The sequence below is a fragment of the Pleurodeles waltl genome, chromosome 8 (genome assembly GCF_031143425.1).
Source record: "Pleurodeles waltl isolate 20211129_DDA chromosome 8, aPleWal1.hap1.20221129, whole genome shotgun sequence".
NCBI classification, from domain to species: Eukaryota; Metazoa; Chordata; class Amphibia; order Caudata; family Salamandridae; genus Pleurodeles; species Pleurodeles waltl.
In genome coordinates this window covers 320,570,661-320,598,044 of record NC_090447.1, presented here as the reverse complement: position 1 = coordinate 320,598,044, position 27,384 = coordinate 320,570,661, and the positions used below count along the sequence as shown (strand labels likewise).

General features: G+C 47.0%; 1 protein-coding gene across 1 annotated transcript in view; it reads left to right on the top strand.

Annotated features, from left to right (window-relative positions):
• The window catches only part of F5 (coagulation factor V), a 728,300-nt gene that overhangs the window by 240,040 nt on the left and 460,876 nt on the right, over positions 1-27,384 (top strand). The window lies entirely within an intron of this gene.

Here is a 27,384-nt window from a genome sequence, read left to right as displayed (position 1 = left end):
GTGTGGTCTAATGACATCAACACCCTATATCAGGTGTGCATAATTATTAGGCAACTTCCTTTCCTTTGGCAAAATGGGTCAAAAGAAGGACTTGACAGGCTCAGAAAAGTCAAAAATAGTGAGATATCTTGCAGAGGGATGCAGCACTCTTAAAATTGCAAAGCTTCTGAAGCGTGATCATCGAACAATCAAGCGTTTCATTCAAAATAGTCAACAGGGTCGCAAGAAGCGTGTGAAAAACCAAGGCGCAAAATAACTGCCCATGAACTGAGAAAAGTCAAGCGTGCAGCTGCCACGATGCCACTTGCCACCAGTTTGGCCATATTTCAGAGCTGCAACATCACTGGAGTGCCCAAAAGCACAAGGTGTGCAATACTCAGAGACATGGCCAAGGTAAGAAAGGCTGAAAGACGACCACCACTGAACAAGACACACAAGCTGAAACGTCAAGACTGGGCCAAGAAATATCTCAAGACTGATTTTTCTAAGGTTTTATGGACTGATGAAATGAGAGTGAGTCTTGATGGGCCAGATGGATGGGCCCGTGGCTGGATTGGTAAAGGGCAGAGAGCTCCAGTCCGACTCAGACGCCAGAAAGGTGGAGGTGGAGTACTGGTTTGGGCTGGTATCATCGAAGATGAGCTTGTGGGGCCTTTTCGGGTTGAGGATGGAGTCAAGCTCAACTCCCAGTCCTACTGCCAGTTCCTGGAAGACACCTTCTTCAAGCAGTGGTACAGGAAGAAGTCTGCATCCTTCAAGAAAAACATGATTTTCATGCAGGACAATGCTCCATCACACGCGTCCAAGTACTCCACAGCGTGGCTGGCAAGAAAGGGTATAAAAGAAGGAAATCTAATGACATGGCCTCCTTGTTCACCTGATCTGAACCCCATTGAGAACCTGTGGTCCATCATCAAATGTGAGATTTACAAGGAGGGAAAACAGTACACCTCTCTGAACAGTGTCTGGGAGGCTGTGGTTGCTGCTGCACGCAATGTTGATGGTGAACAGATCAAAACACTGACAGAATCCATGGATGGCAGGCTTTTGAGTGTCCTTGCAAAGAAAGGTGGCTATATTGGTCACTGATTTGTTTTTGTTTTTGTTTTGAATGTCAGAAATGTATATTTGTGAATGTTGAGATGTTATATTGGTTTCACGGGTAATAATAAATAATTGAAATGGGTATATATTTTTTTTTGTTAAGTTGCCTAATAATTATGCACAGTAATAGTCACCTGCACACACAGATATCCCCCTAACATAGCTAAAACTAAAAACAAACTAAAAACTACTTCCAAAAATATTCAGCTTTGATATTAATGAGTTTTTTGGGTTCATTGAGAACATGGTTGTTGTTCAATAATAAAATTAATCCTCAAAAATACAACTTGCCTAATAATTCTGCACTCCCTGTAGGGGCATTTTGTAAGGCCCCTAGCGCCATTCTAACGCTACATTAGCTTCATTTTTTTATGCTGATGTGGCGTTATAAGGCCAAAAGCGCTGTGTCAGATTTACAAAGTGGCGCAATGCATGCATTGCACCACATTGTATCTCTTTGCTCTACATTATGCCTGCACCAGGTATAATGTATGCAAAGGTGGCCCTCCCCTGTTAGGGGGGGCAAAAAAATGACGCAAAGAAATCTGACAGATTTCTTTGCATCATTTGTTTCTGGCACTTTTAACGCCTGCTCAGAGCAGGCGTTAAAAGGAGGCGTCTGTTGGTCACAATGGGCCTCTGGGTATAATGAAGCAATGACGCTAAATAATGACCGACGAGCTGGGACCTGTATCAACCATTGTAGATACAAGGGAGAGTGAGACAGACAGCACCCTGACATACCTAGCCCTGAATGTGACTGAGTATGATGGCACCGTTACATCGCAAACCTTATGGTAAGACGACACCCCTTAGCGTCTGTGAATCGAAGTGTTTAGGAATAATACAGAACTAGGGGCCAGATGTAGCAAAATAAAATTTTGCGACATGCAAATTGCGAGTACTAGCGACTCGCAATTTGCAAGTCGCAAAATGTTATGCAGAAAGGTGTCTCAGACACCTTCTGCGAGTCGGTATGGGGTCGCAAAGACCCAACTCATTAATAGTAATGAGGTGGGTCGCAAATTGTGGCCCCATACCGACTATGGGCACTCGCTAACATGGAGGCCTGCTGTAGTCAGCAGACCTCCATGTTCGTGACTGCTTTTAAATAAAGCATTTTTTTTTTTTTTAAGTGTAGCCCGTTTTCCTTAAAGGAAAACGAGCTGCACTTAAAAAAAAATCCGAAACCTTTTGTTTCGGTTTTTTTTCAGGGCAGGTAGTGGTCCCTTGGACCACTACCTGCCCTGAAAAAATGTTTTGGGGTCCATTCACAAAGGGGAAGGGGTCCCATGGGGACCCCTTCCCGTTTGCGAATGGGTTACCATCCACTTCAAGTGGATGGTAACTGCGACTCCATTTGCGACCGCATACGCGGTCGCAAATGGAATTGCATACCATTGCGAATCGCAAATAGGAAGGGAACACCCCTTCCTATTTGCGATTCGGAAATGCATTTTGCGAGTCAGTCCCGACTCGCAAAATGCATTTCTGCATAGGAAACACGCATTTGCGAGTCGCAAACGGCAAATTTTGCCGTTTGCGACTCGCAAAGTGCTTCCTACATCTGGCCCCTAAGTAAATTAGTTCCACTGGATCCCCTCCCACACTGTGGATAACCGTCACCCCTCATCACCATTGTGTAAATAGTTTGATACTTTATACAGTAACCGAATATGGAATACTCAATGTTTGCATGCTCAGTAGACATTCTAACCCAAGTGTGACTTATTACCTAGATACAGAATTTCCAAAAACACCTGAATGTAATAATGATTAACATGAATGAGCAAGAATGCAAACTAAGAATACAACATCGGATTTAACAATGTTTGTAACTAAACTGTTAATACAAAAATATATTAAAAAAAAAAAATGGGCCTCCGGGTGCTTTGCAGGATTAGTATCAACATTTTTTACGCTAATCCTGGAAAGCGCTGGAGTAGCGTCAAAAATTTTGACACTAGTCACCTAACTACTGCTATGTTGCACCATATTTTAAATACAGCGCACACATGGTGGCATTAGGGGAACGCTAAAAGGCGCAAGAAAAGTGGTGCAGCACTGTGTGCAGTGCCACTTTTTTCAAATATGGCCCATATGGGCATATTTAAGAGCCCCTAGTGCCATTCTAACACCACATTAGTGTAATTTTTTTTAAGCTAATGTGGCGTTAGGAGGCCAAAAACGCTGCGCCATATTTACAAAGTGGCACAATGCATGCATTGTCACCACTTTGTAACCCTTTGCGCCACATTATGCATGCACTAGGCATAATGTATGCAAAGGGGCATCCCCCCGTTAAGGGGGCCAAAAAAATGGTGCAGAGAAATCTGACAGATTTATTTGCATCATTTGTTTTCAGCACTTTTAACGCCTGCTCAGAGCAGACATTAAAAGGAAGCTTCCATTGGTTACAATGGGCCTCTGGGTGCTTTGCAGGATTAGCGTCAACATTTTTGATGCTAATCTTGCAAAGCGCCGGACTAGCATATACAATTCTGAAGCTTGTCCTCTAACTACAGCCACGGTGCGCCGTATTTCAAATATGACACATGCATGGTGGTGTTGGGGGGGGCGCTAAGGGGTGCAAGAAAAGTGGTGGAGCACTGTGTGCAGCACCACTTTTTTTCAAATATGCCCCATAGGGCAGTGCTTAATTTGTAAATAAAAAGGTGCTGGTGCCCAAAGCCCTCCTTTTAAACATGCGGCTGCTGTAATTAAAGTGTGAACACGTAATACAGAGGCAGTGTAATCCTGAAGCCATCTCTGGCCTCTTCAATCCATTTACAGGCACTCCCTGCCACTTTAGCTCACTGTTGCGGATTTCTGCTTTTTCCCCTATAGTGCCTCTTTTTTGCATTTCTCTTCCTCCATCTTTCCTATATGTGTCTTTTTCCCGTAGTAAATGCTTGAGGCGGTGCTCTGCACCGGAAACAACAAGCACAAATTAAGCACTGCCATAGAGGCTTTTTTAATAGCATGTAGTGCCATTCTAACACCACATTATTGACATTTTTTTTTACAGTAATGTGGCATTAGAAGGCCAAAACCTCTGTGCCATATTTACAAAGGGGTGCAAGAAAAGTGGCGCTGCACTGTATGCAGCACCACTTTTCTTAAATATGCCCCATAGTTATGTTTTTTGCAGCAGGCATATTAACCCTCTATGCTACTTTATGTTGAGTCAAAGCTGCCACTAGGCAAAACTCTGATCTCTCTCTTTAGCAGGAACATTAATCACAAGAGGTATTTTGACATTTTAATTGTTTCTTGATCTTGAAAGCTAAACACAAGGAACTATTCAGCAGCTGCTTTTAAATCGCAAGTTTTGTAAGTAATTGCTAAACACAGCGCCCCCCTGAGGTCAGCGCCCGGTGCGGTTGCACCGCTCGCATCGCCCAAAAGCCGGCCCTTATTACAAGTAATGAAATACCACCAGAAACACGTTGTAATCCATGCTTAATGTATAAAAGAAAACTTTCTGGGGTCCAAAGTTTTGGTTAGAAGCCCACAGATAGCACTGTAAAATCTTAAGGTTGCCTAATACCTGGCTGTCCAGTGTGATTCCACCTCATGCCTCTTTCATTCACCACCTTACACCCTCTGCCTGTTTTCTCACCCTTGCAGTTTCACTTTCATCTCTGCTTTCTCCTTTTATTACCGATTGTCTGCCTTCCTATTCCCTTTTTTCCATGTGTTCTGCCTTTCTCATTCTTGTTCTGGGTCATCGTCAAATAATGGAAAATAACTTCCGATCCCAAACGTTTCAACTGGCTGAATCTTTTACCATAGAACTAAATGTGATGTTCTGAAAACTTCTATAAACCGACTAATATTTAGTTTTTTTTTACCTATAAACTGCTATAATTAAAAAAATAAAAAATAAATAGGCATACTGAGTGGGAACTCTTCTGCTTCCAATTTAACAAACATTGTCAAAGCCAAAAAGTCTCACCTATGCAAGATGTTGGCATGTCCAACGTTTTCAGATACATTGTACAGCAGAGAGCTTGTGTGCAGAAGCGCGGAAAAAAAAGTACAACAGCCAACGCTAGTCGTTTCATTGCACATTTTTATTTGACTTTCAACCTTGCTGTACAGTATTCGTGCCACTGTACAATATGGGGAAAAACATTGACAAAGCCAAAAAAACACTACTATTTGGTTTCGTCAACTTTTTTTAAGCTTTGTTTTTGGTGTTTTTACTTTGAGTCATGCTGCACAGAAACCCCGCTGCAGTACAACATGGCTAAACAAGCTTTTGCAATGCAATGGGTCTCGCATTCACTCGAGTTAGAGCTATGAGAAATGTAAACTTCTAACCAGACTCTTCTTGCCACATAAATTAAAAAATAAAAGTAAAACAGTTTCACACAAGCTAGCCGATTCACAGCCAGCGTGAAGAGACACTCAAAAGGAAAAAGAAGTTCGCTCGCAGTCAGATTTATCGGCAAAAGTGCAATTAGCCATGTAACAGGGGCGATGGCCAAGGCAGTAACAAAACCTCCCAAAGGAGGGACAAACGGAAAGCATTTACCAATGTCAGCAAACGATTTTTGAATGACAAGCCCACAAACGAGTAGTAGTGACGGGCGTGCGGTGGGCGTTGTTGAAAGCGCAGATAGATACCAACACGTCAGAAAAGCAGCACATGCGCCCTGCCATGCTCAACCTAAAAAACATTGTCTTCCTCGCGCATTGGACGATTGTGGCAGAGGGCTGTGTAGACACACTGCTTTTAATAAGAGTAATTACTATACATATATTTAGGGCGAGCGCGTCTGGTCCTTAGCAAGTAAACTTACAAGGGGACGTGTATAGGCCGATGAACCTTTTGGATCACATGGAGTATCCAAGCTATGTATTGACCAGTGTCATCAATAATCGATGTAATCACTCAATAACCACTAAGAGAGTCATTAAACATTAGACAATATATCAACATTTCATGAATAACCACAACTCAATAAATGTTTTAACACTTTTTATTTCCCTTTTAGTTACAATTCTAAACCATCGGATTAATTCAAACTTTATTCAATTAATTTGGAGTTAATTCAGTAGTGACCACCAGTAACAGAATCTAATCAGAATGTGAGAAAACATGCGTTCTAATGCTTCAGCATAAACCAACAAAGATGAATATATTGACATAAATAGCAGAGTTCAGCAATCAGTTTGTCAATCACTTGTCACTGTCAGCGTTGCCCATAGGAACACTACCTAACCTAGATTAGCATTAATTAGCATGTGGGACTTCATGCGAAAGCAATTTAGAACATGAATTTAGAAAACATCTAACTAAAAGAAAACTATTAGATAGTGCAGTTGGTACCTAGAAAGAAAGGCACAAAAGTTAACAGTCACATTGTCATAGCTACCAATCCACCGAATGGATCAGCAACAAAGTCAGTCTTCGTCTTCAGGTCATCAGACGATCAGCAACACATCAGGCTCTCAAGAGCATGCGCCCAATGACAGAATCTCGCATCAATTTCGGGAAGATCTTTCCCCGATCAACTGCCCCAGCGATTCTGAAGGTTTTCCAGTTCATCCTCCTAATTCCTAATTGGTCAGTCAATCACCAGTTATTACTCTGCCCAATAATAATAATTTCGCAAATCTATGAACTCTAACATTACGCCGTTCTCAGTTCCTTGATTGGTTTACTGTACAATGTCCTCATCATCCGGCTCATCAGATATCGAAAATGTTGAATCTTCTTCTCTAGTCAGTGTCTCTATTGTTCGAGTCCTGGGAAAGTACATTGAGTCTGTCTTACACCAAAATTGTTACATGTCTAGTTCCATCATCTCCTGTCCATCGGTACATTGCAGAAAATTCTAGCTAAGCAGGTTTAACAGCGAATCGTTCACGGTCAGAGTCAGTACTAGTGGGAAGGTCACCTTCGGAATGCTAGAGGTCAAATATTGGTGATTAGCAAATAGCCCTCCAGAGACCCAAATTTCAAAAGTGGTATCAGATACAGACCTCACTTTATTGATTTATGAAGGATAAGCGGCTGTATAATCCCCAAATACTTTAATCTGCAGATTACACGCAGTTGGCTATTGGCCTTGTGAACTGCTGCCCTTATTGTAAAGAAACCTAAAACTTCTAGCGCAAGGCTTAGCTCCTTGACCTTTAAAATACCGTGTCTTGTTCCGCTTCTGCCGGCGGCAGGGAAGTTAGAGGTAAAAAAATATAAAATTGGTTAAATAAACGAAAACGTAATCTTTAAATAAAAAAAAAGGAGGATATGTTAACAAACAGCAGAAACTACATTCCTTCTCAGTCCAGTGATGTTACTTAGGAAGACCTCAGCCCAACAATAAGATGTATAATATGGAAACATCCTATTGAGCAGGTGCCCTGATCGTATGAAGACATTGTCACTGTACAGACCACACTTCACACGGACTCGTTGTCTCCAAGTCTGGAATAAAAGCAGTGCATCCTAGAGTTAGCTCAGCCAAGAAGCTTAACCTGAAACTACGCTGTGTGCTCTCATAGAAGCACTACATCTTTTCTTTAAGTAGCATGAGAATGTCATGCTGTTATATAAAAAAGGTAGAAGGGCTGGATCAGTGCCGGCCTTAGGATATTTCGGGCCCTGTGCAGAGCATACTGTGCCATAAAAACAAGTGAAATTGTTTTTAATTGGTAATCATTTTATTTTAGTAGATTGTTAACAGGTGCAACAAGGAACACTTAACTATAGAAGTGCATTTGTAATGGAATAATATATAGACCCTCATTACAACCCTGGCGGTAAATGCTGCCTACCGCCGTGCTGACGGGCGCCAACATAACGTGACCGAGGCGGTATTCCGCTACGGGTATCATGACCCACACTGAGAAATCCGCCACTGTACAGACACCCACACAAGTCCGCCAGACTAAAACTCAGTGATAAATTGGCGGTACCAAAACCCACACCATTACGCCAACAGGAATACGCCTACAGTATCAGGACCCATGAAGCACCTTGGCGGTCAGTCAACCGCGGAAATCATTGGCGGTACACACCGCCAAGCTCAAAATACACATACACTTACAAAACACCACCACATTGGGCAATTCAAAATACACACACCTGACACACATACACACACCACACCCACACACTCAGACCACTATAAAACGCACACCCATATTACCCACAACCCTTTCTACGAAGAAAAATGATAGAAAACAGAGAGAGACAAGCCAGGAGCACCCATTCAATCTGAGCCACAAAACACCATCACCCATACACCATCCACGCACCTCACACCACACACCCCAACACAGTACCCCACACACCCTCACACATATCACTCACACCACATCCATGGCACCCCAAAGACACCCCAGGTTTTCAGAGGAGGAGCTAAGCGTCATGGTGGAGGAAATCATCTGGGTAGAGCCACAGCTATTTGGATCACAGGTGCAGCAGAAGTCCATTGCTAGGAAGATGGAGTTATGGCGGAGGATCGTGGACAGGGTCAACGCCGTGGGACAGCACCCAAGAACAAGGGATGACATCAGGAAGAGGTGGAATGCCCTACGGGGCAACGTGTGTTCTGTGGTTGCAAGACACCAGGTAGCCGTACTGAGGACTGACAGTGGACCCCCATCTCCTCCCCCACAACTAACAACATGGGAGGAGCAAGTCTTGGTAATTATGCATCCTGAGGGCCTCGCAGGAGTAGCAGGAGGATTGGACTCTGGTAAGTCAAATCTCTATTACTACTTTATCCCCCACCCTACCTGCATGCCATCACAAACTCCCACCTCTACCATCACTCAACCACCTCACAAATACCCCACTATCACAACCCACCCATCCCAATACCAAGCCCTGCATGTAACACCAATCCATGGACCCCATCACAGACCTGCATGGACACCCATCACCACAGCATGCACAATACTGACAATCACTTAGCCAAACCAAGCACAACTCACACAAGCCAAAGCTGCCTTATTAATAACAACCATAGAGGGAAATATACCCATGCACAAGATGGCACACACAGATACAATAACACTGCATTTTCATCCCCACAGGACCCCTACTCAACGTCACCGGAGAGGAGTTGCCACCAACATCCAGTCTCCCCCCAAAGGAGGCACACAGTGATGACAGGCCTGGACGCCTGGATCACGATGACCAACCTTGCCCATCAGGGACGTCTGGACAGTCGGGTACCCAGGCACAGTCCCAACCCACCACAGAGCCTCCCCCCACAGGAAACACCAGCACAGCACCCACCCAGTGGGCCCATGCCACTGTCCCCAGGACACGTCAATCAGCAGTGTGTCCACCACTACAGAGACCCCAGGCAACCCCACAAACACAGGACGATCAGGGACCTGGGTTCAGTGGCAGTGGGGACACGGTTCAGGGGACAGAGGCACAGGACAACAGGGAAACTGGGAGGACTGCTATGCAACAGGGGGAGGACAGGCCAAGGGAACCCACTCTCCATGAGGCACTCTCTAACATCCTGGGAGCATACCACCATTCCTAGGAGACCATGGCCAGATACTATACAAGTTGCAGGAGACCCAGCGGCTGCAGGAGGGACAGTACCAGGGGATCAGGGGGGACCTCAGAAACATCTACACCATCCTTGTCACCATTTCAGGGGTGCTGGCAGAAATGGGCAAGACCATGAGGGAGGCAGTGGCACACCAACGGGCCCTTGACACTAGCCACACCGATGAATAGCCTTCCACCACCGCCGGCGCTAGTGGACAGGAGACCCCACCACTGGAACAAAAGGCCACCAGCACCCCTCCCCCTGCAGAAGGAGAACCACCCCGCAAACGGTCCCTGCGATCCAAGCAGAAGACCCAGAGAACATTGCCAAGACCCCCGCCAGGAAATAAGACTCTTCTGCTTGTCACCCTTCTGTCCCACTCTGTCACCCTGTCCACCTTGAACTGCAATTGCTCCACTTCCTATGGCCCCTTGGACAGTGCACCTGTGATACCAAGAGACTGGACTCTACCCTGGACTTTCCTCCACCATCACCCCAGCCAATTGCACATCCCCCTCTACTTATGAGCACTTAAATAAACACACTTGGAACAAATACAAACCTGTAGTCTGTCAATTGATTCAAATATGTATTAGTACAACATCATCAAAGCACAGCAAATCATATGTACAGTCAAATTTACATTGGAATGACCTTTAGTGGGCAGCAGTAAACACACCAGGAGCCAGAGTGGGCCACAGAGATCTGAAAATAGAGATGCCAAAGGGTACAGTAAGTGGCCATAGACATAGGGAAATCAGGCGGCCATGTACAATGTCCAACAGAAAAATGAAAAGTAAAGTGAAGTTACAGTGTATTACCTGTGTGTCACTGGAAGTACTGCTGTATTATATTACATCTGTTGTCCACATCTTCTTCCTCTGTCTCCTCTTCCTCACTGTCCACAGGCTCCACCACTGCCACAAGACCATCTCCAGGCTCATCCCCCTGCAGAAAAGGCACCTAGCGTCTCAAGGCCAGGTTGTGCAACATGCAACAATTATCTGGCACACCTTCTTGGGTGAGTATTACAGGGATCCACCAGTCAGATGGAGGCACCTGAACCTGGCCTTCAGGAGGCCGAAGGTCCTTTCAATTATCCGCCTTGTTCGCCCATGTGCCTCATTATAACATTCCTCTGCCCTTGTCCTGGCATTCCTCACTGGTTTCAGTGCCATGAGAGGTTGGGGTAACCAGAGTCACCTGCAATTATCGAGGGACCACTGTTAGACACACCCTAACCCTTAGGGACAACCCCATACCCAGACACATGGGTGGTGACCTTGGGCTCACCTATTAGCCACACCCGGTGCCTCTGGAGTTGGCCTATCACATATGGGATGCTGCTATTCCTCAAGATAAAGATGTCATGCACAGAGCCAGGATACTTGCCATTCACATGGGAGATGTACTGGTCCGCCAAACACACCATCTGCACATTCATAGAGTGATAGCTTTTTCTATTCCTGAAAACTTCTCATTTCTCCGGAGGGGGACAAATGCCACATGTGTACCATCAATAGCACCAGTGATGGTGGGGATATGTCCCAGGGCATAAAAGTCAGCTTTCACTGTGGCCAAATCCTCCACCTGGGGGAATACGATGTAGCTGCACTTGTGTTTCAGCAGGGCTGACAACACTCTGGTCAACACAATTGAGAACATTGGCTGAGACATCCCTGATGCCATGGCCACTGTTGTTTGGAAGGAACCACTTGCCAGGAAATGGAGCACTGACAGGACCTGCACTAGAGGGGGGATTCCTGTGGGCTGGCGGATAGCTGACATCAGGCCTGGCTCCAATTGGGCACACAGTTCTTGGATTATTACCAGATCAAGCCTGTATGCTATGATAATGTGTCTGTCCTCCATTGTCGCAAGGTCCACCAGTTGTCTGTACACTGGAGGATGTCGCCATCTCATATTCAGCCTCAGCGGTTGAACCCTATGGAAGAAAACAGTGATCAGAGGGTCGTATTCACACATCTATTGCAGTAATGATGCATTTTTTCCTTTACAGAACCAGTATGTGAATCTGAAAATCTGTTGCTGTGCCAATGTCTGCTGTGACGCAGATAGGTGCCATACTTTGTGCCCCCCTGAAATGGCAGCTGCCTGACCTGTGAGGAGGAACAAGTGGAAATTAGGTAATTCCGCTGGCGTTTGCGCCGATGCGGTAGGCGGTCCAAGACCGCTGCGCAACTTCACATTGGTTATCATTGGGCCCTGTGGGTTCCAGGAGCCAATGGCGCTGTACCCCGGCAGTGACGGTATGCACCGCCACAGACGTGACCGCCATTTTCTATCTGTTCACTCACTTGCTACCCGACCTTCAACAGGAGAGGACCTACACTGCAAGTGCTGCTGTGACCTGTGTCTGGAAGAGACAGTGGCTCATGTGTCTGGGGAAAGGACCCCTGCCTTCACTGCGGAGGAGTTGGAGAAACTGGTGGATGGGGTCCTACCCCAGTACACATTACTTTACGGTCCTCCAGACAAACAGGTGGGTACACTGAGCATGATGCGTGGGCCATAAATGTATGGATTGCTGTGTCTCTAATTCACATGTGGGGGGGGGGGGGCAGAGGCGTCCTGGCCAGAGTGCTGCCTGTATGATGGTCAATGTATGTGCATCAGGGGATTGGAGGGATATGTTGGGCCATGAGTGCGACGGTCCGAACGGTTGACTAATTCCCTTTTCTGCTGTCTTTTCCATGCAGGTCAGCGCCCACCAGAAAAAGGGTATTTGGCTTGCCCTCGCCAAGGAGGTGTGGAGCCTGGTGGTCCTTGACAGCCAGAGCGCCCACTGCCGCAAACGGTGGGACGACCTGCGCCACTGGGCGAAGAAGACGGCGGAGGCCCAGCTGGGGCTGACCTCCCAATGAGGAAGGGGTGCCCGTCGCACCCTGACCCCCCTCATGTTCTGCATCCTGGCGGTGGCCTATCCGTAGTTGGATGGGTGCGTGAAGGCATCACAACAGCCACAAGGTTGTGAGTACAGATTCAGAACAGAGAGCATTTCAGGCTCTGGCCTCAGCACAGATGGCAGCCCTTGTCCCTGTCTCTAGCCTCCCCCCTCCAACTTCCTCTACCCAGTCCCAATCCCCCCAACCCCAGTCTATTCCAAGCACACCTTCAGACCAGCATTCACCCAAATCAAGACACAAAAGCGCCTCAGGCAAACACAAGCACCACACTTCATCTCACAGGCACTCACACAAACACCATCCACATGCAGACACACCAACATCCACTGCCTCCACTGTGTCCCCCTCCTCCTCCATCTCCCTCCCAGTAGAGTTTCCACTAACACCTGCATGAACTACATCCTCATCCACTACCTTCATCACCAGCATGCCCATCACATCACACCCCTCACTGGCAGTCACCACCCCCACATCCATGCACATGTCCCCTGTGTCCTCTCCCAGTGTGTCTGTGACCCCTCCTCCCAAAGTACACAAACGCAAGCACCCACCCACCCAACAGCCATCCACCTCACAACAGCATCCAGCCCATGCACCTGCATCCAAACACAGCAGACAGACACCTCCTACAACCACTCCCTCTTCCTCCACTCCCAAACCCTCTCCCTCTTCCCACCCCAGTGTCCCTAAGAAGATTTTCCTGGCAAACACTGACCTCTTCACTACCCCTCCCCCCGTCCTTCCCCTCGGACCAGGGGGTCCAGAACACAGCCCAGCACCTCAGCCACCAAGTCGACGTCCATTGTGGTTCCTGCAGCTAACAGAGGCCCACCATCTGCCAAGGAGAGGAAGGGGCAGAAAACACCAGGCAAGGCACTTTCGCTGTCGGAGGCTGCAGGTGAAGGCCTGGTGGCTACCAGCACCGCCACTTGCACCGCAGCAAGCACAGCCAGCAGCCCCGCCGCTAGCACCTCCGCAAGCACCGCCACCTGCACCGCCCCAAGCACAACTACTTTCAGCAGCAGTAGCCCCAGTGGGCAGCCGTCCAAGGCTGCAGGAGGAGGGCTGGAGGCTCCCACCACCACTGGCAGCAATCCCACCAGCACCGGCACTACCACCAGTTTGCAGCCTTAGCCGCCGCTGGATGGAGTCTAGCCCTGCCTCCATGGACTATCATGCAACCTAGTCCCTGCAAATCTCGTGCCTCAGACACCCAGGTGAGGGACTGTGAACTACCACACCCCAAGTGTTGCACCACTGGGCACAAGGCCCCCTCCAGAACCAGTGGAGATATGCATCCACTCACCCAATCCTTGGCAGGATAAAGCAGACTGGGCACAAAGCTCCCTCCATGACCAGTGGAGAAAGGCATCCACTCACCCCATCCTTGGCAGGATGAAGCAGACTGGGCACCAAGCCAACTCCAGAACCAGTGGAGAAAGGCATCCACTCACCCAGTCCTTGGCAGGATGAAGCAGACTGGGCACCAAGCCCCCTCCAGAACCAGTGGAGAAAGGCATCCACTCACCCATTCTTGGCAGGATGAAGCAGACTGGGCACAAACTCCCCTCCAGAACGAGTGGAGATATGCATCCACTCGTTCAATCCTTGGCAGGATGAAGCAGACTGGGCACCAAGCCCCCTCCAGAACCAGTGGAGAAAGGCATCCACTCACCCATTCTTGGCAGGATGAAGCAGACTGGGCACAAACTCCCCTCCAGAACGAGTGGAGATATGCATCCACTCATTCAATCCTTGGCAGGATGAAGCAGACTGGGCACCAAGCCCCCTCCAGAACCAGTGGAGAAAGGCATCCACTCACCCAATCCTTGGCAGGATGAAGCAGACTGGGCACCAAGCCCCCTCCAGAACCAGTGGAGAAAGGCATCCACTTGAGTGACTGTGGCTTTGCAATCCCCAGGACCAAGCAGTGGGAAAACCCCCCACTTGAGAGACTGTGGCCTTGCACTCCCCAAGACCAAGCAGTGGGCAAACCACCCACTAGAGAGACTGTGGCTTTGCACTCCCCGGGACCAAGCAGTGGGCAACCACCCACTTGAGAGACTGTGGCTTTGCATTCCCCAGGACCAAGCAGTGGGCAAACCACCCACTTGAGAGACTGTGGCGTTGCACTCCCAAGGACCAAGCAGTGGGCAAACCACCCATTTGAGGGACTTGAGAGACTGTGGCTTTGCACTCCCCAGGACCAAGCAGTGGGCAAACCACCCACTTGAGAGACTGTGGCTTTGCACTCCCTAGGACCAAGCAGTGGGCAAACCACCCACTTGAGAGACTGTGGCCTTGCACTCCCCAGGGCCAAGCAGTGGGCAAACCACCCACTAGAGAGACTGTGGCTTTGCACTCCCCAGGACCAAGCAGTGGGCAAACCACCCACTTGAGAGACTTTGGCCTTGCGCTCCCCAGGACCAAGCAGTGGGCAAACCACCCACTAGAGAGACTGTGTCTTTGCATTCTCCAGGACCAAGCAGTGGGCAAACCACCCACTTGAGAGACTGTGGTTTTGCACTCCCCAGGACCAAGCAGTGGGCAAACCACCCATTTGAGAGACTTGAGAGACTGTGGCTTTGCACTCCTCAGGACCAAGCAGTGGGCAAACCACCCACTTGATAGACTGTGGCTTTGCACTCACCAGGACCAAGCAGCCAAGCAGTGGGCAAGCCACCCACTAGAGAGACTGTGGCTTTGCACTCCCCAGAACCAAGCAGTGGGCAAACCACCCACTTGAGGGACTGTGGCCTTGCACTCCCCAGGACCAAGCAGTGGCAAACCACCCACTAGAGAGACTGTGGCTTTGCATTCTCCAGGACCAAGCAGGGGGCAAACCACCCACTTGAGAGACTGGTTTTGCACTCCCGAGGACCAAGCAGTGGGCATGGAGCCCCCTCAAGGAGCAGTGGCATTATCCCATCTTCCGGCTGAGGTGCTCCCCCCCCCCACTGTCCATCCCCCTGAGGTACCTGTGTGTGTTCGACCTGATGCCCCTGCAGTGTTCTCTCCGTATTGAGGCAGGAGTCAAGTGTGGGCTTGGCCCATGATTTTTGGCCCAGTGGCCCACGGACATTTTGAATGGACAATGTACCGCCTTATGTACATATTGTATATTATTGTAAATACAGTTTTTATATTTAGTACATATATATGACTATTTCTAAAATATCACTGATTTAACGCTATTCTTTTTGTCCTTGTGTTCTTCCAGGGGGTTACAGGGTGTAAATGTAATGTTGTTGCATGTGTTTCTGTGTATGGTGTTGTGGGTGAGGGTGGGGCTAGGGGTGTTGCGTGTTGCATGTGTGTGTCACTCTCTTTTTCCTCCCCCCTTCCCCTGTGTACTAGGTGCAGTACTCACTGTGGTCGTCGCTGCTGCCTTTCGTATTCCTGGTAGATGAGGAGGTAGACCAGCATGGGCAGGACCTGCAGCTCGGGCTCCATGGCATCCTGGTTCTTCGTTTGTGTCGAGCGGTGAGTGGTTTCCCTTCCAAGTCCTGTTTCCGCCGTGCTTTTGTTGGTGTTGGTACACCCCGGAAAAGCTGGCAGATAGGCGGGTTGTGATGGGTTGGGCGGTACATTTTTTCCACCTGGCTGTTGGCGGTTACTGCTGCGGTGTTTGCTGCTACCACCGTTGCGGTCGGAGTATTAAAGTGGCTGGCTGTGCTGGCGGTTTCCGCCGTGGTCGTGATTCCATTTTTGTAACTGCCGGCCTGTTGGCGCTATTACCGCTGCTTTAACATCGACCGCCAGGATTGTAATGAGGGCCATAATGTTACTTCATCCCTGAAATGTTAAAACAAATTGCTTGAACTTCTCACGCTGCAGGTAATGGGAAAATGTACTAAATGGCTATGAATGAATTGAGAAATGCGTTCATAAATGACACAGTGTACTGCGATAATGGCTGCCTTTTTTCCTGCTGTGCTCATTTGAAAACTCACATAGGCCAATGTAGGGGAGACTGTCGCCCCTCCTGCTGTGCAGCAGATTACGACAATGACGTTACACAGTTCGCGTTCCAACAGTAATCCATGGAGGCACTGTGCCCTTACCTTACCTGCTACTTTTGTGTGATCTCGAAGTTAGGAGTGGCATAGCCAGTGTTTACAGAAACTATGAAAAGCCTTCTGCTTTCTGTGGGATGTATCAGTTTACAGGGCTTGTGATGTGCACACACTCCCTTCTGCCTGCTCACCCCACTGTTCTTATGTTGCCTCCATAGCTGACTGCACCCAGCTCTTCTTCAGCTGAGAGTTCTGGCCACTGAGCACCGTCACTGAGGGGCAGGTACTCTGACATTGAAGGTAAATTTGTCAAATTTCCTCATACATTTTCGGCCCACCCCTAAATTGCACGCCCTGTGCGACTGCAGGGTGCGCATACCCCTACGGCCAGCACTGGCCAGATTATCTATAGCAGACTTCAGCAATTGTGTAAATGTCAGCGGTTTGAATCTCGCCACAGCCTCTTATCAGAAATAGGTCGCTAAAATGCATGCTGTCTAGGTGGGCAATGGACCAATTCCTTAGAGATAGTATTCTGTTTTTCGAACAAATTATTGTCTCACAAGGTAATTTGAGATTAGTAAATGAGCACTGTGCAATTACTTATTTCAAGCTCCAGGCCATGGCACTTGGATCATAAGAACATTGTTAACATAACCAAGCATTGCCAAAGCCAATAGGTATCAGCAATGTCAGAGCTATTAGCTTTGTCAATGTTAATGTCTTTTGGCCCTAGCACTGCCCCTTTGCAGCCGAAAATCATGTACCAAAACCGTGGTATCAAAGGGTCTATCCATATGTGCCTCCCACACACGTCAGCAGATTATTATATACAAAAAGCCGCAGGAGAAAGTTATAAACATTTCTCAAACCCACGTGAAATATTAATAAAAGGAAGGAGCCCGGCAAGTGCACAAATTCACTCCAGTTTACTCCCTTATCCAGCACCATAGGAGGTATTGAAGAACCTCAGGAGAAAAATAAAGATTTCTCTAGGCCTCAAGAAAAGTAAATGATGGCAGAGTCCAGCCTTACTCTAAGGAAATCAACTTAGCATCTGTTCTGACAGCAAGACTTGTGGAGCATAACTGCACTCAAAACTAATGTGGTTTGTCTCTTAGTGGGCTATGAAGCCTGGCCTGGCTCTGTTTACCCATTTCCTCAGTCCTAGCACTGAACACCTCAATACGAGGACGTGGGTAGCAAGGAAGAGCACAAACTATACTAACTGGAAAGCTAAAAGGTCACAATTGCAACAGATGGCCTAATAGGTCTTGTTTTAGCACTTTACGAGTACATCTCTAAATTATTGGTTATTCTCCATAAACACGAAATAAATCATGAAACATTAGTGGTTCCATTATGTCGTACACATATTACACAAATTGTACTGGTAGTTTTAATTTAGAAGTGCATGTAATCGGTCTGCCTTAAGTAATTGGGTAACAAGTTTTCCAGCGGGCGCACTTTAATATGCAAAATGTGTTGTTTTTGGCTCATAAGTTCACTTGTTTCCTACTAATATGTACACACGGCCGCCTTGTACCTTCCTACCCAACGTTGTGCATTTAAGGGAAATAACAACATATGCCACTTTTAGCTAAACTGCACGTTTTTGCTCTGTTTGCATACTTTGAACCTCCTCAGAACACCCCTTTTGCTGGATGCAGCCTCAGTGGCTGTCCTCCATTCTGTGAACATACTTCGGCAGGTAGTTTAGCAGCGCCGGCGCCATAGCTGCAATGGGGGTGGGGAAGCGGCACAATAGAGGGCTCCGCACAAAAGGCCGTCCTTCTGAGATTCCTGCAGCTGAACCCTAGCTTTAAACAAGCAAGACTCTAAAACACACAGACGTACTAAAAACACCACCTCAAACATAGCAGCCAACAAACCGCACAAAAATGAGACTAAACACCCTACACTGGCAAACAAGCATAAAAACACAAATGCAGCATACATCGAAACTAACAAAGTACAGTTATATACAACTCAGTGCAACAAACACATTTGCTGCATTGTGCAAAGATGGAAACAGCGTACAGCCATATTTATTAAGGTTGACCTGCTGCTGCTGGCTTGTCCTGCGCTGGCTCTCTTAAAGTCTGCTTTGCGCAATGCACAGTTTTGCAGCGGTCAGTGTGTGCTGCCTATAGGTTTGGTCCTGGAAGCACACCCTTCCAGTAAATGTTTCTATGTCCGAACATACATGGAAGCATCCTGTGCACTGGATGTGTGCTGTGCACTTCAGCATACATCCATAGCATGGGATTTTAAGCAATGGACGCATTTCTTCTGGTTAGCACCTGCTTCAAGGTATTTCTGATGCAAGCCCTGGCCATTTTAGTAGATCCGGGCGTTGCATCAAAAACTATGGCGTTAGTACTGTAACTCACTGGTAATGGCCCCTAATGCAAAGCGAAATAAAGCAGAGCAAAACACTTTTTGTGTTGTGAAAGGGCGCATTTCCTGTGCAAAATACATTTAATGCTGGAAAGTAAATGCTAATATTTTGCTTTGAACGCCTTTGTATCACTTTGTGAGAGAGCAAAATGTTAGTAAATTTGGGCTTACGTTTTAAGTTCTGTTCTGCTTCTTAAAAGAGTTTTTCCCAGTGTCAATCTGTAAAATAATTCTGCTATCTATCCAACAGCAGACATTAAAACTCTGTGAAATGAGACAAACAATCCTCTATATCCCAAATAGACCAATAACATATTCTTTGCAAGACACATCATTTTTAATGTGAAGGTTGACCAGCTCCTCAGGTGCCATGGTATTGTAGGTGCTACTCAAAAGCCCTTCCTTGTATGTTATTGCAAGACTTCACTTATTTGAAAAAAGATGAATTTGAATTTAAATTTCCCCATATAGCAATAGCATTATAAACTTTAATCGTCACAATCCCATCATACTTATACATGGGAGCATTTAAATTTCGCTTACCTTTTTACTTTCTGTTAAGTATCAGATATTAATGTTTCTCTATTCTACTATCCCATCACAATTTATCCTGGAACAATAATGTACGTTTAGAAATGTCACTGGAACCTTTAAGGTAAAACTATAAAATCATTTTAAAAAGGTACACTGTTAACTGATTTTCCATGCATTCATTAATAGCTTACTATTAACAAACATTTAAACCCTGGTTATGCACATACATTCCGATGGGCCCATTAACATTAGAGTTACCGGGACTATTGGAATTACTAGTTTTCACTCTTCACACGGAGATTTGGCTGCTGAAAGTAGCCAAAACACCTGTGTGAAATAACAGACATGAACGCCTAATCCCACAAGTTGTCCTCCAGAAGATTCCAATCTCCATCATTTTCCCATTCCTGGAATTACTGACCCTTTGCAATTGTAATTCCGGTGCAGAAAAAACACGGGGAATTTAACGGACTGCACCTAACGAGGTCCTTAGGGTTAAATATGAAATAGATGTTTAACATTCCCATGATGACTGAAAAGAGCGCATCCTCTTTGCAAACCTTGTTGGGAACCTTGGCTCTAGAATGAAAGTACACAGCAGCAAGAATTTGTATGTAAGATGATGGGGAAATCTATTCCGTTTTGGTTCATGTTCTGAATCAACATAATAGATGTGCAGTGTTCCAGGACACATTAAACATAGAAATGGATGTGCCACCACCACTGTATGTCTTCATTGCCTCTCTAAGAAATGACACTCTAGCAGAATAACCATTAATGTGAAGGTCAACCAGGAAATGAGTTATTGTAGTTTCTGTAACATGTCTTTTAACCTCAGCCTGTAATATTTGGTCGCTCCCCTTATCATGTCAGGCTCTTTACCCAAAAGGGAATGCTTGATCTAGCTTCCTCTAATTTACTCTTACTTCTCTCTGACTGCAATGCCTCTTTCTCTAATTCTCTCTTGCCTTTCCGTTTCTTTCACTATTTCTTCTTTCCCTATCTATCTAACCTGTTGTATCTCATCTCTCTCTACCTTGCCTCTCGCTAAAACTCTACCCTTGCCTCTACCTCGCTTATCTGTTTACCCATTTCCCTGACTTCGGTCCATATTTTCGCATGTCTCACTGCCTACATCGCCTTACTTCTTTTTTCACACCACTTTAAGTGCCTTAAGACAGGGAACTTTTGCAATAATAAAGTGATGATCTTTTTGCTGAACCTCAGCCTTATGGTTTGGTGAGACGATATGAATTAGAGGATAAAAGGCTTATTTTGGGTCACATGTGCCCTCACAGTGAAGAGCATCAAACATTTATATAGCAGACTCAAACTACAGTAGAGAAACTTATACATGTAACTCATTTAGTGACTGTGCAACTGTCATGATTACAGATGCAGTGTGAACACTTTCTGAAACAAATGTACCCAGAGTTTGAAAGCTTTTTAAGAACGCCATGAATTATCACAGTTCCTGACTTCAATTGGGGATATTCAGTTAAGGGGAAAATACAATCAGAGAAGCCTTAAAGAAATCATAAGTCCCTGTGTATTATAATGGTGGCCCCAACATTTCTCCTTATGTTGCAACCGGACAAACAGCACGAGCTCCTGCGAGAGTGAGGTGAGTGACGGGAAGAAAACCACCCTTGGCCAATAAGATCCCTCTTATTATGTGAAGTCACATGCCCATTTGACTCCTGCAAACTCAACCATCCAGATAGCTACAAATGTTGAACCTTAATTTCTCGAAAACTACAGAGCGGACTTAAACTAAATCACAAAAAGTGTACTTTCTGGGCAAAGATCTAGCTGTGTCTAACATTCCATGTGGGATTTGCATGGGGAATTTGCTTTTTGAGATGCTCCCTTCACCCCACAATTCCCCCTCCCCCAACCATACTTGATGGATCACGCCGAAAATATTTAAAACATCAGGTGGATGAACTTTGGTTTTGAAAACATTCATGAACATTTGTCAAATGGAGGTCAAAGTTATTAGCAAACCAAAAAATCTGTTTTCTATGGTATCTAGGTCTTACCTACTACAAAGTGGTTGCATATAATAACATAGTTAGGATAAAAGAGACTACAAGTCTGAGTCCAGAAAAAGATGCACTTTGTTTTCTCTAAAATAAGTGAACACTGGGGGAAAGCATATTGCAGCTAGTTCACTTGGATGATTTGGAGTTGTTGTGTATGATGTAACAACAGGGCACACAGACCGTAGCTTTATTAATATATGTTATAAAGTACCCCCTGTTATACATTATAAGAACATTGCAAATCACCAAGGAGTTCCAGGATCATATAGAGGAACAAAGCCGAAAGCTGAGTTCATCTATAAGTTATGGACTCTGAGGTGACTTGCAATATCCTTATCAAGTATGTCGGGGTACGTTATTTCTTATATTACATGGTCACACCATCCCCTTTCCCACAAATCACTTAAATCCTTGCAATGTAGTTCTTTCATATGAAAGAGAGTGCATGTTTGCACACATGAAGAATAAAAATAAAATCTGTAGTGCAATATTAAACCTATAAAAAAGCTTTTAGATATTTGTTGCAAAAATATATTAGAATCAATTTAATATGTCAGTTTAAAAAAAAAAATGGCGACAGCTCAGAATGTGTAGAAGCATGCAGAAAGATTTTAACTTTTTTATAATTACCAAAGTGGAAATCTCCTTTCTGTGTTTCACTATACAGTTAGAACAACAGAGCAGAAGAATGAAAACCAACATTTTGTTTTGTTCCTTAAACAGCTGCTCGGATCTGCCTTTCCCCCCGGCTGCTGACTCTGGCAGCAGACATTGTGATGTCAGAACTCAACTGTAATATGTTATGGTAATGTTTACCATGTAACTTGCTATTGGGTCTTTTAACTATTTTCCTCTATTATTGAGCTCTAAGCCCATTTATTCTGGTAGGATCCTGCTTCCATGGTCCGCATTGCATGCAGGAGTATGCCATTAAATGAGTATTACAACAGTTATGAAATTTCAGAACACACCCAGTGAGTTTTCCCTGCACATTTTTTATCACTTAACAGGCCTGATTCACACAGGTAACTTACACTTTTGAGTAAGTTTACTACTTTTGGTAGTCAACGACTGCACTTGTGCAGTAACGTACACTTTTATGGGAAGTCCAGCAATGGCCAGCCACTGTACTGCAATACCCTTCTGTAGGAAGTTGGCTCTGTATGTACTATTTCAAAGTAAGAAATAGCATGCACAGAGTCCAAGGGTTCCCCTTAGAGGTAAGATAGTGGCAAAAATAGATAATTCTAATGCTCTATTTTGTGGTAGTGTGGTCGAGCAGTAGGCTTATCAGAGGGTAGTGTTAAGCATTTGTTGTACACACACAGGCAATAAATGAGGAACACACACACTCAAAGACAATTCCAGGCCAATAGGTTTTTATATAGAAACATATCTTTTCTTAGTTTATTTTAAGAACCACAGGTTCAAGATTTACAAACAATACTTTAAATGAAAGGTATTTCACTCTGGTATCTTAGGAACTTTGAATCAAAACAATATCATGTACAGTTTTAGCAAAAATGGCAATAAGCTATTTTAAAACTAGACACAGTTCAATTTTCAACAGTTCCTGGGGGAGGTAAGTGTTTGTTAGTTTTGCAGGTAAGTAAACCACCTACGGGGTTCAAAGTTGGGTCCAAGGTATCCCACCGTTGGGGGTTCAGGGCAACCCCAAAGTTACCACACCAGCAGCTCAGGGCCGGTCAGGTGCAGAGGCCAAAGTGGTGCCCAAAACACATAGGCTTCAATGGAGAAGGGGGTGCCCCGGTTCCAGTCTGCCAGCAGTTAAGTACCCTCGACTTCGGAGGGCAGACCAGGGGGGTTTTGTAGGGCACCGGGAGGGACACAAGTCAGCACAAAAAGTACACCCTCAGCGGCACAGGGGCGGCCGGGTGCAGAGTGCAATCAGGCATCAGGTTTGCAATTGGTTTCAATGGGAGACCCAGGGGTCTCTTCAGCGAAGCAGGCAGGCAAGGGGAGAGCTCCTCGGCGTAGCCACCACCTGGGCAAGGGAGAGGGCCACCTGGGGGTCGCTTCTGCACTGGAGGTCGGATCCTTCAGGTCCTGGGGGCTGCGGGTGCAGTGTCTTTAGCAGGCGTCGGGTTCTTTGAAGCAGGCAGTCGCGGTCAGGGGGAGCCTCTGGATTCCCTCTGCAGGTGTCGCTGTGGGGGCTCAGGGGGTGAACTCTGGCTACTCACGGGCTCGCAGTCGCCGGGGAGTCCTCCCTGTAGTGTTGTTTCCCTGCAGGACGAGCCTGGGGCGTCGGGTGCAGAGTGGAAAGCCTCATGCTTCCGGCGGGAAACATGGAGTCCTTTAAACGTTGTTTCTTTGTTGCAAGTTTCAGTCTTTGTGGAACAGGACCGCTGTCCTCGGGAGTTCTTGGTCCTTTTAGATGCAGGGTAGTCCTCTGAGGCTTCAGAGGTCGCTGGACCCTGGGGGATGCATCACTGTTGCAGTTTTTCTTGAAGTGGGGAGACAGGCCACTAGGCCTGGGGCCAAAGCAGTTGGTGTCTCGGTCTTCTCTGCAGGGCTTCAGGTCAGCAGTCCTTCTTTGTCTTCAGGTTGCAGGAATCTATCTTCCTTGGTTCTGGGAGCCCCTAAATACTCAATTTAGGGGTGTGTTTAGGTCTGGGGGGTTAGTAGCCAATGGCTACTAGCCCTGAGGATGGCTACACCCTCTTTGTGCCTCCTCCCTGAGAGGAGGGGGGCACATCCCTAATCCTATTGGGGGAATCCTCCATCTGCAAGATGGAGGATTTCTAAAAGTCAGAGTCACCTCAGCTCAGGACACCTTAGGGGTTGTCCTGACTGGCAAGTGACTCCTCCTTGTTTTTCTCATTATCTCCTCTGCCAAAAGTGGGGCCGTGGCCGGAGGGGGCGGGCATCTCCACTAGCTGGAATGCCTGTGACGCTGTAACAAAGAGGGTGAGCCTTTGAGGCTCACCGCCAGGTGTTACAGCTCCTGCAGGGGGAGCTGAGAAGCACCTCCAACCAGTACAGGCTTTGTTACTAGCCACAGAGTGACAAAGGCACTCTCCCCATGTGGCCAGCAAAATGTCTGGTGTGTGGCAGGCTGGTGAATCTAGTCAGCCCACACTGGAATTCGGGGATGTTTTCAGGGGGCATCTCTAAGATGCCCTCTGGGTGTATTTCACAATAAAATGTACACTGGCATCTGTGTGCATTTATTGTGCTGAGAAGTTTGATACCAAACTTCCCAGTTTTCAGTGTAGCCATTATGGTGCTGTGGAGTTCGTGTATGCCAGACTCCCAGCCCATATACTCTTATGGCTACCCTGCACTTACAATGTCTAAGGTTTTGCTTAGACACTGTAGGGGCATAGTGCTCATGCACCTATGCCCTCACCTATGGTATAGTGCACCCTGCCTTAGGGCTGTAAGGCCTGCTAGAGGGGTGACTTATCTATGCCATGGGCAGTGTGAGGTTGGCATGGCACCCTGAGGGGAGTGCCATGTCAACTTAGTCGTTTTCTCCCCATCAGCACACACAAGCTGGCAAGCAGTGTGTCTGTGCTGAGTGAGGGGTCCCCAGGGTGGCATAAGACATGCTGCAGCCCTTAGAGACCTTCCCTGGCATCAGGGCCCTTGGTACCAGGGGTACCAGTTACAAGGGATTTACCTGGATGCCAGGGTGTGCCAATTGTGGAAACAAAGGTACAGTTTTAGGGAAAGAACACTGGTGCTGGGGCCTGGTTAGCAGGCCTCAGCACACTTTCAAATCATAACTTGGAATCAGCAAAGGCAAAAAGTCAGGGGGTAACCATGCCAAGGAGGCATTTCCTTACACCTTCAATAGAAAATAATGTAAGTAACTACAAAAGTGAAGTTTGTGAATAAAGAGTAATTGTAAGCTTACTAAAAGGTGTGAATTACCACAAATGTGCGGTTTGTGAATAGCACTTTGAAAAAGTTTTGTAGTACTACTGTAGTATTACAAAACCTACTATGAAGTGAAGATCTGATAGAGACTTCTAGTTGCAGACACCTTACCTTGGAATTCTCCCCCAGGTGTCAGACTGGATCTGGAGATTTTTTTCTTCGTGCAATACCCTTGCACGTTGGTAGTTGGTGTCGGTCGACTTCGTGGGTGTCATTGGTGTCGTAGTCGCTGTGATGACATCGGGGGTAGCACATAGAAGCTGCCTCAGCGCAGTGATATCAGTTCTTTCCGCGCCATGCGCTGATCCGGAGAGAGCTACCCTTGGTTGCTTGTTGACTGACTTTGACTCTTTTGTCAACTTTATGGTGAGTTTTTGGTGCGTTGAGGGATGTCCCTGAAGACCTGTTTCAAACCGTATGAGGACTGTCACTGCATGATGTTGGTGATAGATCCGCATTGGGTCTATTTGTGGTGCCTGGAGCACGACCACGACCCGAAGTCATGCTCTGAGGTGCCGGGCCATGCACCCGAAGGTCTTGAGGGAGCGGTCCCTCAAGCTTATGGCGGCCTAGCGCTCGACTCTGCGTAGGTCCAGGTCTCGCTTGAGGGGAAAGTCTTGAGACCGGTCGCGGAGACACCACCATTCTTCTTCTTCGAAGTCTTCGGTCAAGGTAAGAAGAAGTCAAAAAAGATCCCATCATCCTTCGACTTCACCCCGTCGCTCGGCTGATGCGACACGGGAGGAGCATCAGTGCTCGAGGCCTCCATCTTTAGAGCATGTTTCTGGGTCCGCTCCACTCTTGACTGAGTTTCCAGGTGCTGGGGTGACCCCTGCCCAATTAAAGGTGTTTTATGGGGCCATGTGCCTATTTTTGGGCAGGCCGGCCCTTATACAGTGCAGGTCGGGGGCCTTCTGGTTCCGCGCCAGTGGCTCTGGCTCCAGCCACCGAGGCCCCCTCCGGATCCGCTCTCAGATCCGCACCAGCGCCGGTTGTACCACTGAGACCTTCCCCAGCACCAGTTCGATTGTCGACCCCCCGACGTCGGTGTTGCCCACCATCGTCGTTGACCAGATCCTCATCCCCGATGACTCGGAGTCGGACTGGTGTCAGTAGACGCCTCCTCCTTCTTCGATGGGGCCTTTTCACCCAAGGTTGGATTCTGCCCCTTCTTCTTATTGGTACGAATTCAGGGAAGGATTAGAGGGGGTCCCTGGACCCTTATGAATACCAGGATGACCCTACCTTGGACTGGACAAAGGAGTTGGGCGAGGCCAGTAGTCTGGATACCTCTCCAGACACTGGCATGCTGTCTCCTCCTACCGTGGCTACGGCAGAGGGAGCAACTTATTCCCTGATGGTCAGTAGGGCGGCTGAGATCCTCAGCATTAAGCTGCCTACTGTTCAGGTCTGGCCTAATCTCCTGACGTAGGTCCTTCAACCAGGGGCTTCCACATCTGAGCCTCTTCTTCCATTTAATGAAGCCCTCACCGATTTCCTTTTGGGTACTGGGTGCAGACCCAACACAGGGGCTCCTGTGAAAAGGACTATCTCACGCCGCCATTGGCCCACCCCTAATGGCCCTAAATTCCTGTCCCGTCACCCCACGCCTGAGAGCCTTGTCATCCAAGCATTCTCATCCTCAGGTGCATTCCCTTCCGCACCCCTGGATAGGGAATTAAAAAGGCCGGAACAATTTGGGAAGATGTTTTCTTCCTCCAGTCTTGCACTGTGGTCTGTGAACACCGCATGCCATTTGGGCTGCTATACCCACTCTCAGTGGGATACGGTTGCGCAAGTTCTGCCGCAGATAACAGAGGAGGCCCGTGCTATCGTCTCCTAAGCTGTCACCGATGGGAGAGATGTGGCAAAGTTCACTATCAGATGTGGGCTGGACACAAACTACTCTCTAGGTAGATCGGTT